The sequence below is a fragment of the Manis javanica genome, chromosome 12 (genome assembly GCF_040802235.1).
Source record: "Manis javanica isolate MJ-LG chromosome 12, MJ_LKY, whole genome shotgun sequence".
NCBI classification, from domain to species: Eukaryota; Metazoa; Chordata; class Mammalia; order Pholidota; family Manidae; genus Manis; species Manis javanica.
The window spans coordinates 42,420,495-42,433,447 of record NC_133167.1 but is presented as its reverse complement, the minus strand read 5'-3'; positions in this window follow the sequence as shown (position 1 = coordinate 42,433,447).

Here is a 12,953-nt window from a genome sequence, read left to right as displayed (position 1 = left end):
TATGGTTTGTAACAATAACACTACTTTCAAACATAAAAATTCCATCAGTTAAGTATCAAGCCTTTCAGTTCACTTATCCTTCATGTTAGAGGCAACCAATGTTAGTTATTCATTAAGAACCCTTATAATTACATTGGGCCCAACTGGATAATTTAAAATAATCTGCCCATCTCAATGTTGATTTGCAATCTTAATTCCTCTTTGCCTTCGATTAAACAAATGTGAGAAATAGTATCTCTCTTCTTGGTAAATACTTTTTGTAGGTGTTGTGCCTGTCCACAAACAGTATGTATATACGATCCATAGATTTCTCCATATTGGTCCAGAGAGAAGCACGAAAACCTGCAGTGTTTCCTGGGGTTGGCCTGGTAGATCATCCCGGCCTCCCTCTCAGAGAGGACAAGGAAGGCTTGAGTCAAAATTTTTATGTCTAAGGTACTGTTGATATTTTTTTCTAAAGTAGCACAATATCCATCCACAACATTGGTAACAATATTCTTCCAAGTACAGAAACCCCAATGCTGGCATTTAGGAGCCCCTGAGACAGTGCCCTTGGCTTCCTCATGGCTATTTATAGCATGAATGAGTTCCATCTCAGCCTCAGAAAGATGTCGGTAAAGATGTAGAGAAGAGCCTTGGGTGACAAAAGGAGTCCTGAGATGTGGGCGAGGATGGCCCAAGGTGTTCAGCAACCCCCCAGATTTATATCCATATATGCTAGAAAACTGCTCTGGCTTAAATGGGGAAAGAGAAGATTTTAATATTTTGCCAGCAGGCAAAGATTAAAGACCTCATGGAAATGGTATTTGTTCCTCTGAAACTCAACACTGCTCTATCTAGACCCTCTTGTAGTCCTCTCCTTCCTAATTAAATTTTTTTCATGTGGATATACTCTGGCTTCACCATTCTCTCTCACCAGGGGCCTATGAAGCCAACCTGGGATTCTGTCAGATGAGTTTCATTTGAAGTTGGGTGTAGCCTTTTAGAAACCAGCCATCACCCATTCCATCAGCTCCACATGAAATATTCCAGAGACATCTTTCTTAGCCAGACTTCTCTTGCTGATTCCTGCTTAAGAGTGATTTCTCCCAAATATACAAAGGAAATCATTTAGTTCCAACCACATCACGTTGGGATGCTGAATTCCTTATAATGTATACTAAGGAAAGTGTTAATGCAGAGTTTCTGATAGGATTTTATCTGAACTTCTTATAAGCTTGGCTCTAGAAAAGTACATCTTAACACAGAGCAAGACACTACATTCAGTCAAATACAATCCCACTGTAGCTGCCAAAATCTTCACTCTACTTTACCAACATCCTCATAATCATATAGCTAAGTGTTCTGACATTTCTCAGATAAGCACTTCATTCAGTTCCCTGTTTGCTTTCAGGAGGAAACAGAAAAATTCCAAAAGCAGTCAACTCATTGATCAAGGTCTTCTCACCCAGTGTGGGAAGATCTGGGCCTCTTGTCTCCTATCTTTCTCCCTCAGACTACCTGCTTTGGGGATGTATTAGTTCCACTCTGTACCACCACTTCAGGATATTTTGAGAGAAATGAGACATAGGTTGCAGGAAATGTTTTTATTTTTCTTTTTATTAGCATGCTTAATGAAGAACTGGATAAATGTAGGTCTTTAGAACCAAGGGGCAAAGTGTTGCCTGATGGTTCCGAGTAAATTTGACTTTGAAACAGTTCCAAGATAATCCTGACTTAGCAACAATAACTATGTAAAAAATGGGCTTCCTTCCTATAGAAATTGCTAGAGATTTCCTTCTTTCTCTGCTGAGCAATGTTCTTGTTACTTTTTCTGTCAAAAAAAGATAAACTATACATAGTGAAGCAAAATTAGTTATAATAGATAAACTGTGCCATTGGACTGTAAAATCCTAGAAAACGTTGAGAAACCTCAATCAGGATGTCCATCAGATCCCCACCTATTTTTGTCCTCTTCTAATTAAGGGGGTAAAGGGAGGGGGGAAGGGATGAATGAAAAAAAGTGTATTGAACCTGGCCCCTTCTGTTCCCACCCCCCAGTTTTGTGGTTACGTGACTGTTCTGTAGTTTTTATGTAGCAGAAGGGATTTGGCCTGAGCACGGGTCATGAGAGCTAGGGAGCCTGTGTCTGCCTCTGCTTCTTATAGAAAATGTGTTTAGGCTTCCCAAGAAATGCTTCCCAAGCTTTGGAACAGTTTGTTTATAATGTAGAGCCTCCCCAGGTCCCTGGCCTTCCCTTCCTACAGCAGCCCCAGCTAACACAGAATCCAGGGCTCAAAAAGCCCCAGGAGAACTGACTCTGAAACGTTTTGAAGAGAAGTTAGAAATTGATTTAGGCAGATGGTTTGAACGTGCAGGCTAGGACTGCTAGAAATTGTATTACTTCCTATGGCACCCAGGACTTAGTTACTTTAAGTACATAAATCAACCTTCTGAGAAATATTCAGTTTCCTGAGCTTCATTTAAGCTGAATCATAAGTGACCCCACAGAATTATTTTATTCTCCTTTCACCCGAATTTCTGTGGAAAGGATTAAAAAACCACATTGTTTTTATGGGTGTGTTTTCTCTCACTCCACCCCATTTTAATAACTTGGGCTCTTTAAGTCTATATTCTCTACTTGGCATTTTATAGATACTTACCAAACATGTAAATGCCCAAAGCTAACTAGGCTCTCACTATTTCTACAATAGCTGGTGCACAGGCAGAAGCTGTGATGGCCTTTTGGGTACCAATAATTTCCTGAAGAATCACTGCTTTTGCCAGATCTCCCAGGGCTTTCATACATTACCATGCACTTTATGTCACCATTACTTTAACATATAGGCTCTGGCCTTAGATTACAGACAGAAGAACATGGTAATTTATGGAGGTAATGAAGAAAGGGCTGGAGATTGGAAAGACATCAAAGTTGCTGGAGAAATTATCCTAAGGAAAAAAAATAGATTCAGATATTTCCTAAGGGGAACAGAAAGGGAGATACCAAGGAGGGCTGAGGATTAGGAAAAAGTAAGTTGGAATCATACAATTTTGAAAATCTCATTCAAATACCAAGTCTTTGTCATAGTATTTTCTCCATTTCAAATTAAAATATAAAAAAGGAAGTTTCTGATGTTCACTATATCAGATTCTAAAAGAAGCAAGAAAGGAGAGGTGCTAGCAGTAAAATATCATCATATGAAGCTAAACTGAATTTTTTCCTTAATCAACACCCACCTCCCGACCCTGACCCCATCATCTCTAACCCCTTGGTTTATTTCATTTATCATAATACTCTGTAGGTCCATCCATGTTGTTGCAAATGACAAGAGTTTATTCTTTTTTATGAATAATATTCCACTGCATATATGTACCACATAGTTTTTATTCATTCATCTATCAATGGATGCTTAGATTGCTTCCACATCTGGGCTATTGCAAATAATATGGCAATAAATATAGGAATGCATATACCTTTTAAATCAGTGATTTTTGTTTTCTTTAGATAAACTTTCAGAAGTAGAATTGCTGGGTTGCATAGTATTTCTACTTTTAGTCTTTTGAGAAACCTCCATACTGCCTTCCACAGTGGCTGCACCAATTTACATTCCCACCAACAGTGTAGGAAGATTGCTTTTCTCTACATCCTCACCAATGTTTATTTCTTATCTTTTGGACAGCAGCCATTCTGACCTGTGTGAGGTGTTATCTCAATGTGGTTTTGATTTGCATTTGCATAATGATTAGTGATGTGGAGCATCTTTTCATGTGTCTGTTGACCATCTACATGTCTTCTTTGGAAAAATACCTATTCAGATCCTCTGCCCATTTTTAAATTGGATTATTTGTATGAGTTCTTTATATATTTTGAATATAAGCCTCTTATTGGATATATCATTTCCAAATATTTCTCTTATACAGTGGGTTGCCTTTTCACTTTGTTGATGATTTTCTTTATTGTGCAGAATTTTTTAGTTTGATATAGTCCCACTTGTTTATTTTTGCTTTTGTTCCCCTTGCCTCAGTAGATGTATCCAGAAAAAAATTACAAATGATGATGTTTAGATTTCTGCCTATGTTTACTTCTAAGAATTTTATGGTTTCAGGTCTTAACATTTAGGTCTTTAATCCATTTCAAATAATTTTTGCATATGGTGTCATATAATAACCAGATTCATACTCTTGCATGTAGCTGCCCAGTTTCCCAAACACCATTTATTGCAGAGACTTTTTCCCCATTGCATATTCTTGCCCCATTTGTGATATATTAATTGACCATATACACATGGGTTTAATTCTGGGCTTTCTATACTGTTCCATTGACCCATGTATTTATTCCTGTGTCAGTATCATACTGTTTTAATCACTGTAGCTTTTAGCTTAGCTTGGAATCAGAGAGCATGATACCCCCAGCTTTGTTCTTCTTTCTCAGGGTGACTTTGGCTATTCAGGGTCTTTTGTGATTCCATATAAATTTTAGGATTATTTTCTCTAGTTCAGTGAAAAATGTCATTGGTATTGGGATTGCACTGTATCTGTAAATTTGCTTTGGGAAGTATGGCCATTTTCACAATATTAATTCTTCCTATCCATAAGCATGGAATATCTTTCCATATTTCTGTCTTTTTCAATTTATTTTATCAATGTATTTTAGTTTTCAGAGTACAGATTTCTCATCTCCTTGGCTATATTTATTCCAAAGTATTTTCTTTTTTACTGACTTATAAGTAGAATTATTATCTTGATTTCTCTTTCTGCTAGTTTATTAGCATACTGAAATGAAACAGATTTCTGTATATTGATATTGTAGCCTGCAACTTTACTGAATTCATTTACTAGTTATAATACTTTGGGTGTACAGTCTTTAGGGTTTTCTATATAAAGTATCACGTCATTTTTACATAGTGACAGTTTTACTTTTTCCTTACCAAATTGAATGCCCTTTATTTCTTTTCCTTGACTACTTTGCTGAATAAAAATGTGTGGCCATCCTTGTGTTTTTCCTGCTCTTACAGAAAAGCTTTCAACTTTTCACCATTGAGTATGATGTGAGCTGTGGATTTATTGTATATAGACTTGGACATGAAGCATTGAAATGCAACAACCCTTTGGGGCTGCACATTGCAATAGAATCATGTATAACTCCATTTTATATTTTATTCAGTGAAGTACTGGTATGAACTTTCATCATCATTAACCACTGAAGAAACCAAACAGAATGATTGAAGGCAGGTCTTTACTTCCTATTCTGTGCACTAGTAGGATGCCTGCTATTTCTCATGGCCCTAATCTCTACCCTAAATGCAATAGTTTCATTAAATTTCCTAATAACCAAGTACTGGGTCCAAACAATATCCAATTCCTGATTCAATATTCTCCTGTAACTAGCTTGCATAATGGAATTCATTGTAAAAGTACCAATATATGGCCTACATCTGTGACTTCCAAAAGCACATGTAGAAGCTCTGATTACTGTTTTCATGGAACTTGCAGCAATTTTATTAAAAATAGATGGCTATAAATACTACTAATTACAACCATCCTAAACCCAGTAACAAACTACATAGCTTACCCCTTTCTCACACTGTCTTTATGAGGAATGATTATAACTAAATCCATCTGCTTTCACCAAACAGATCTAAAATCTCTCATTCATGCTCCTCAGTAATCACAGAGCACTAGTAGTTGTAGCTATCCTTACCCAAACACCGTGAAACTGTATAAGAGCCACCACCCTAATAACTGCACATGGTCTCTCATCCTAATAACTGCACATGGTCTCTTATCATCTACACTCATTTGCCTAACAAATTCAAACTACAAATGAATTCACAGCTGAATTATAATTGTAGCCTGTGGCCTACCAGTGTTCCTACACTGACAGCTGCCTGATGACCCCTAGCCAGCCACACCACTCTAATTCTATCCCCCACAGTCAATCTACTTTATTCATAGTCATATCATCATTCTCATGATCCAACTTTACCACTATCTTAATAGGAGTAAATATTATACTGCCCTATAATTCTTTCACATGTTAATCACAACACAGCAAGGCAAATACATACACCATGTCAACATCAAACCATCACTACATGAGAAAATGCTCTCAAAGACCTACATCTATTATCTCTACTGCTACTGCTAACCAACTTCCAAAACTGCTGTGAGAACTCTCTACTGTAAATACAGTTCAATAAAAACAATAGATCGTGAATCTCATAGAAACTCGTGATTTTAAATTACCAAAGAAGCATTCAAGAATTGCAAATTCATGCTTCCATATGTAAAATATGGCTACTTCGAACTTTTAAACAATAGTAGTAATCCATTGACATTAGGAACTGAAAAATTGGTGCAACTCCAAAATGCTAAAATATCCCTAAATTGTTGTATTGTTTTAATGGATATGCAATAATGGAGATTTCTAAACTAGTTCTTTGACACACTTCACTCCCACAATTTAGAGATTCCAACCTGCTGGTCTGGAATGGGGTTGGGACATTGGTGTTTTTGAAAATATTTCCCAGGTGTCCCATAAGCAACCAGATTGTGAGGCACTGTATGGGATGGTATCAAGTAAAGTTTATTTGCTTAAAATAAAGCAGGTACATTTATTCATTATGTAATAAATATTTATTGAGATATAACTCTAAGAAGCATAAAGATGAATAAAAGGCTTCTTATAAAAATATATTTTAATAGAAAAGTATGTGTATAATGATATCTATAAAAGATATCATCTATCTATATCTATCCCTCTAATCATCTATCTACCTATCAACTTCTGTGATACATTTTGCTTTAAAGGTGCAATTGAATGACTCTCAAACCCACATCCCAGAACAAAAAATAGCTCTCAAATTCCTGAATATTCTCCCAGTCCCTTGAAATCAGCATGGCCTAAACTAAGCTTATTATCAGCTGATATAAATTAGTTTCTCCTTCTGACTTCCTCATTTTCTTGAAGTCTCAACATTATTCCTGTTGGCTCAGTTTTATTATTTGACTGAACTTTAGACTTTCCATTTCCATCTATTCTGAGTTAATTAAAAAATCACTTAAAGTTCATTTCAAAAATACAAGTTAATCTTTTCTTACTATTCCTACCACCAACATAAAGATTCTTGTTCTCATTACTTCTCAGCATAATTATTTTACCTACTGACTCTAAGTGTTATACTTGACATTGCTAATTACTACACTCTCAGAAAAAGTTTTAGTATTCAATTGGGCTTGGATTCAATTTACACCATAGTAACCATGTTTCAAGACTGCACAGCCTAATAGTACTGTGCTTATTAAAGCAGGGTTCATAGCCCACTGACAGATTATGAAGTCCTCTTGTTTACCATGACTAATTAAAAGTACAACTGCTCCCAAGCTTTTGTACATGAACCAACCCCATGCAATTTCACAATCCCTTGGGATTTTTTTAAATACAAAAATAAGAGCTGCTCAGAGATAGATAATTTACCAGAAGAACTAATGGTTTCTATAGTGTGCTTTTCATAAAGGAAACCAGTGCATTATTACAGTTAACTAGAAAGTCTAACCCACATTTTAAAGAAGGGCTGCAGACAAACTGGTTGAAATCCTTCTAAAACTCCTTCATCTTGTGTATATATATATATATCAGTGTAAGAATTTCTGTAACCTCAGGAAATGATACATTTTAATCATTTTGTAATAATCATTTTCTTAAATTGGTCACATTTTTCTATTCCTATTGTTACCTTCAAATTTAATTTTCTTCAATTTGGCCTCATCTAACACTTATGCAATATTTGATGAGAATATCAAGAGATTTATTTTAGCCTATACTATTTCAATGAAAAGATTTTAAGATAAATATGTTTTTGGTTATATCTTAAATTATCCTTAGCAATCTTTATAAAAAGTTTTCATAATGAAACTTCCTTGTTATTGGAATAGATTTTTTTAAATTGAAAAATGGGAAGGGTTGAAATCTGTTGGCTGAGGATATCTTGTCCCACTCCATGACTATAGTCATTCTGTAATGGAAAAAGCATGATATTCAGTGTAAAACAAAGGGGAGATCACATCTAGCTTTGAATTTTATTAATGCCTCTTAAGGCATTAATTATATAATAGCACATCATCTGTGCTTTATGGAGCCTGGCAATATTTTAATAATGTAATTCTTACAAAGTTCTTTCCACAATGTCTGGACTATGTGGATACCCAATGAATAAACATTAATTCTTTCTCTCCCTTTAATGTGGCAGAGATTACTTCTCAAGATTTATTCTTCCTTCTTCCATTGCAATACAAACAGTGGTTTTTACCAGGAATAAAGAGAGTTTGCAGCATCTCATTACTGTGTATGTGTGGAAGGGAACATAATATTAGCAGAAGTGGCGTGGGAAACTTCTAGGGATCTTCCTAAATTAGAGAGAATATAAATTTCTTACCTTTTTTTTTTTCCTGTTTCCTGGAATGTTTATGTTATTACTGGAACTTGATAAGCTACGTTTAATGACCTTGAAATGGAGACCTATGGAGTAAAAATAAAACAGAATGCATTTAGGTTTTGTGAAACTATCAAAATATCAAGCAGGGAGCATGATGTTTGCATGAAAGAAGAATACATTTCTAGGTCTTATACTATCTTCTAGAAGCCCTTTCTTATACCCTTGTTCAGGTGATGACTATTGATTGACAATATGCTTTTGATATGATGTACTTTCATACTTCTTCCTAAAGTTTGGCTGTAACTAAGTAACTCCTAACCATCTCACCTGATAAACTCTTTCCTGAAAGTATGCATTGTACTATATACCCTGAATATACATACACATGCATGCATCTAATTAACCAACACAACATTTTATCATCTTATATTTTGGCACAATCCCTTTGTGATAATTATAATAACTTTATTTATATCTGGGCATGTTATAATTCTAGTGAACTGTGCACAAAGTTGCTTTGTGGGGACCATCAAAAAGAAGAGTATAATCACAGAAATGTTTTCTTCAGGCTACAAATAAGGACTAATGAAACAATTCCACCTCACAGATTCTTGTCCAGCACTCTAATTACTTTTGCCTTTCCCTTGACTAACCTAGAAAAATATCATCAGATGCTTGTTCTCCAGAAGACTTGTCTTTGTAGGAAACTATGTTTTCTAACAATGGCCACACTATTTCCCTTTCCACACACTCTTCTGCAGTGTCACCTTGCCACTCCCCTATCAAAAAATGGAGTCTATTTCTCCAGCCCTCAATTCTCAGTGGACTCCGTGATTTCTTTGCTCAATAGAACACAGTGGAATGGCCCCAGGAGAGTTCAAGCATAGCTCCTGCCTGCCTTGCAGCTTCCATTTGGGCTAGCCATCTTACAAGAAGTTACTCCTCCTTAGACCACCATACTGTGAGAAGCCTTTGGACTTTGGTAAGGAGAGAAAGAAGGATAATCTTGCATGAAGAGACAGAGTGACAAAGGGGAAACCAATGTGCCCCACATGGGAATGAAGATGCTACGCCATCGAGAGCCACTCCAGCCTCAGCAGTCCCAGCTGCCACGTGCATGAGAGACAAGCCATCCTGCTCTGTGCTTCCCCAAACCCTAACTTCCATTGAAGGCATCACTAGATAAGAAAAACTTCCTTTTAAAAGATAATATTTTAATGTAAAGTAAGTGAAAATACACTTATTTTAGAAACACTTTATAATGAAGGAAATAGAAAGAAAAGTTTCAAAAACTGCACAACACTGATTTAAGTGTTCCCCATGCTGACGGGGACAGAACTGGCTGGATACCCTTAACAGTTTCCTGTTGTTATGGTAACAAACTTAGTGGTTTGAAACAACACAGTTTTATTCTCTTGCACTTCTGGAGGCCAAATGTCTGTGAGGGGATTCAGTGGGCTAAGACCAGTGTGTCTGCTGGGCCATGCTTTCCCTGAATACTCCCCGAAGAAGCCTTTCCCTGCATTTTCCAACTTCCACATTCCTTAGCTTGTGGGGTCTTTTTGTATCTTCATAGTCCACAATGTAGTATCCTGCTTCAGTCATCAGATTGCCTTCCTCTGTGAGAAATCTCTTTTAGCTTCCTCCTTCTAAGTGCATTTGTGATTATATCTATGCTTATCTGATAACCCAAGAGAGTCACCCCATTTTAAGATCATTAGTTTAATCATACCTGCAAAATCCTCTTTGCCAAATAAGATAACTTTCACAGGTTTCAGACATTAGGACATGGATATTTTCAAAGGCCATTATATATAATATATATACATTATGTATATGTATATTATAATGTATATATATATTATATATACATTATACATATACGTAAAATAATTTAGCTTCTGAGGACAAACACTTCATTATGAGGGAAAGCTTACACATACAAGCACATACAATACATGACATTCTAAAATTCAACATTTGATGAAAGTTCAATATTTTCCCCTTTTATATTTAAAATACTTATAATTTCAATATCAGTTCTAATATGCCATGTGAGTATTTCCTACAGTAGTGACAGAAAGATATCTAATACAATTTCAAGAGTAATTTCTTCATGCCTTTCTCAGGACTCTGCCCATGAAGGCGAGGGGCCACCCAATGTTCTCTGTATCTTCCTGCCCCCTCCTCTCCATATTGGAAAGGATCATTTCATGTTAGAGGTAAGATTGAAAGGAGATTCAAAGCAAACAGCCAAAATGATTCTGCCTTCTTATACTTAAAAACCCCTGTGTGTGTGTGTATATGTGTGTGTGTGTGTGTGTGTGTGTGTGTGTGTGTGTGTGTGTGTGTGTATAGGTATGTTTTTCTTTCTCATAAATTGAACTGGGACGTTTGAGTTTAAAAGCCAAGAATTCACCACCTCTGTTCTCTAGTGCCACTCTGATAAACATACTCTGAAGTAGGTGACAGTGTTCTGCTTCAAGGCCTCAGTAGATGACCAATATATGACTAAAAAAAAATTATCAGTTAATGGCTAATATTACACACCCACTCACACACATAAATATTTTAAGGCTCATTCGTGTCTCTTCCCCTTGAGTAGAGGTTCTGAAATTCTAGCTCAGATCAGGGCTTGTTAAAACACAGATGATTGGGTCCCACTCCCAGGGGACCTGATTCGGTAGGTCTGGAGTGGGACCAAGAATTTGCACTTGCAAGTTCCTAGGTAATGTTGGTCCTGCAAATCCAGGAACCAGTGTTTGGGAATCTGACTGATAATGCATCTTCTAGTTTTCACTCCATAGTAGGTAACTGAATAGTTACTTTTATTATTGTCCTGAAAGGAGATGGATTTCATCTATGAGACACTGACTGCCAAAAATGCCTCATGTACCCAGGCCATGTGGACACAGGGGCCTATGAACACAGGCCATAAGACTTTTGCCATTTCCAGACTATAAAATAGTTCACAGAGCCAGTGCCTTGAATGAACAGAAGTCCAGTGCTCCAGAGGAAATCTCCTACACCAACCACACAGCTAACAAGTCAACATAGTTCTCGTCACTTTAAATTTATTAATTAGTATGTTACTCACTTCAGTCCTGTGAGGTACTATTATATCCATTTTACCAAAAAAGAAAAGAAGGTACAAAAGATTAGGTAAATTGCCAAAGGTCACCTAGCTAGTAAGAGGAAAAGTTAAGATTTTAACCCAAACAGTCTGAATTTAGAGCTAATACTCAAAGCCATGACAGTAAACAGTCTAAAATATTTATTATACTGTTTCTCCAAAAGAAACCTAAGTTACCATGTTAGTGGTCCAGTGGGGAAAGGCAAATGTATGCCTTGGGGAGAATTATTGAAGAGCAGTTACTTATTATCACCTATTTCTAGGGATTCAGAATGTCAGTCTAAACTTGAGTTAGGATTCTGATTACTCACTTCCAGGATAATTGTAGCAAATTTACATTTCAGCACCATAATGCATGTGAGCATGCATTTATTAAGTCACTTAGTCATGAGTTGTTTATTGGGTATCTAATGTGTACCAAGCTCTGAGAAAATATCTTACTGTACGTGAATTTCCTCCTGTAGTCTGGCCATTCCCACCCTGCCACCATCACTGTCCTCTCCCAAGTCATCAGACTATTGTGGCCACTCTGGTATCTCTCCTTGGCAATCTTGTCGATTTCAGTCATCTCCTTAACTGAAGATGAATCATCAATTTACATGTGCATTTTGTGGAACTAAAGTGCCATATATTCAGTGGCCTAATTGAGATTTCCCACTAAACTTTAAAAAAATCTCTCTCATGAAGCAAGCAATGTGGAGATCTTGAAGAGCATCATTCCAGGCAGAGGGGCAGCACTTGCAAAGGCCTTGAGAGAGGAGCATTTTCGGTGTGTTTAAGGAAGACGGAAGGGAGCATTGCTGGAGCAGTCAGCACATAGGATTGTAGTGCAAGTGCATAGAGAGAGTCTCATAGGAAAGGTGGCCACATGTCTGGATTTGTCTGGGAAAGCACCAGATTGAGTATTATGGTGACGTCTCCTAATATTTAGTATTTTAGAACTCATAAGTATTCTGATGTGATGACGTTATGTGGCCACCTACTTGCTGTGAGTATTTTGACCTTTGCCCTCTGTGAGATGAGAGGCCATTGAGCAAATGGATGGTCTAATCTGGCTTAGTTTTAGAGTGTTGCTGTGGCTGCTTCTCTGAGATAATAATGTATTGGAGCAGAATCTTTGAGAATAGTTGGGAACCCACTGGAAAAATCTAAGCAGGGGTCATGGTAGCTTCCACAGGGATTGTAATAGTGGAAGTGATGAAAAGTAGTCAGGTCTAGATATAATTTGAATACAAGGAAACAAGAATTTCTAACAAATTAGATGTGTGGTCTAACAGCAAGGGAGATGTCAAGCATGAATCCACAGTTTTTGACCTGAGTAACTGGAAGAAGAGAGCTATTCAATAGCTGAAATGGAGGAGACTACTATGGTAAAAGCTATGAGGGGCTCAAGGTTTCAGGCTGAG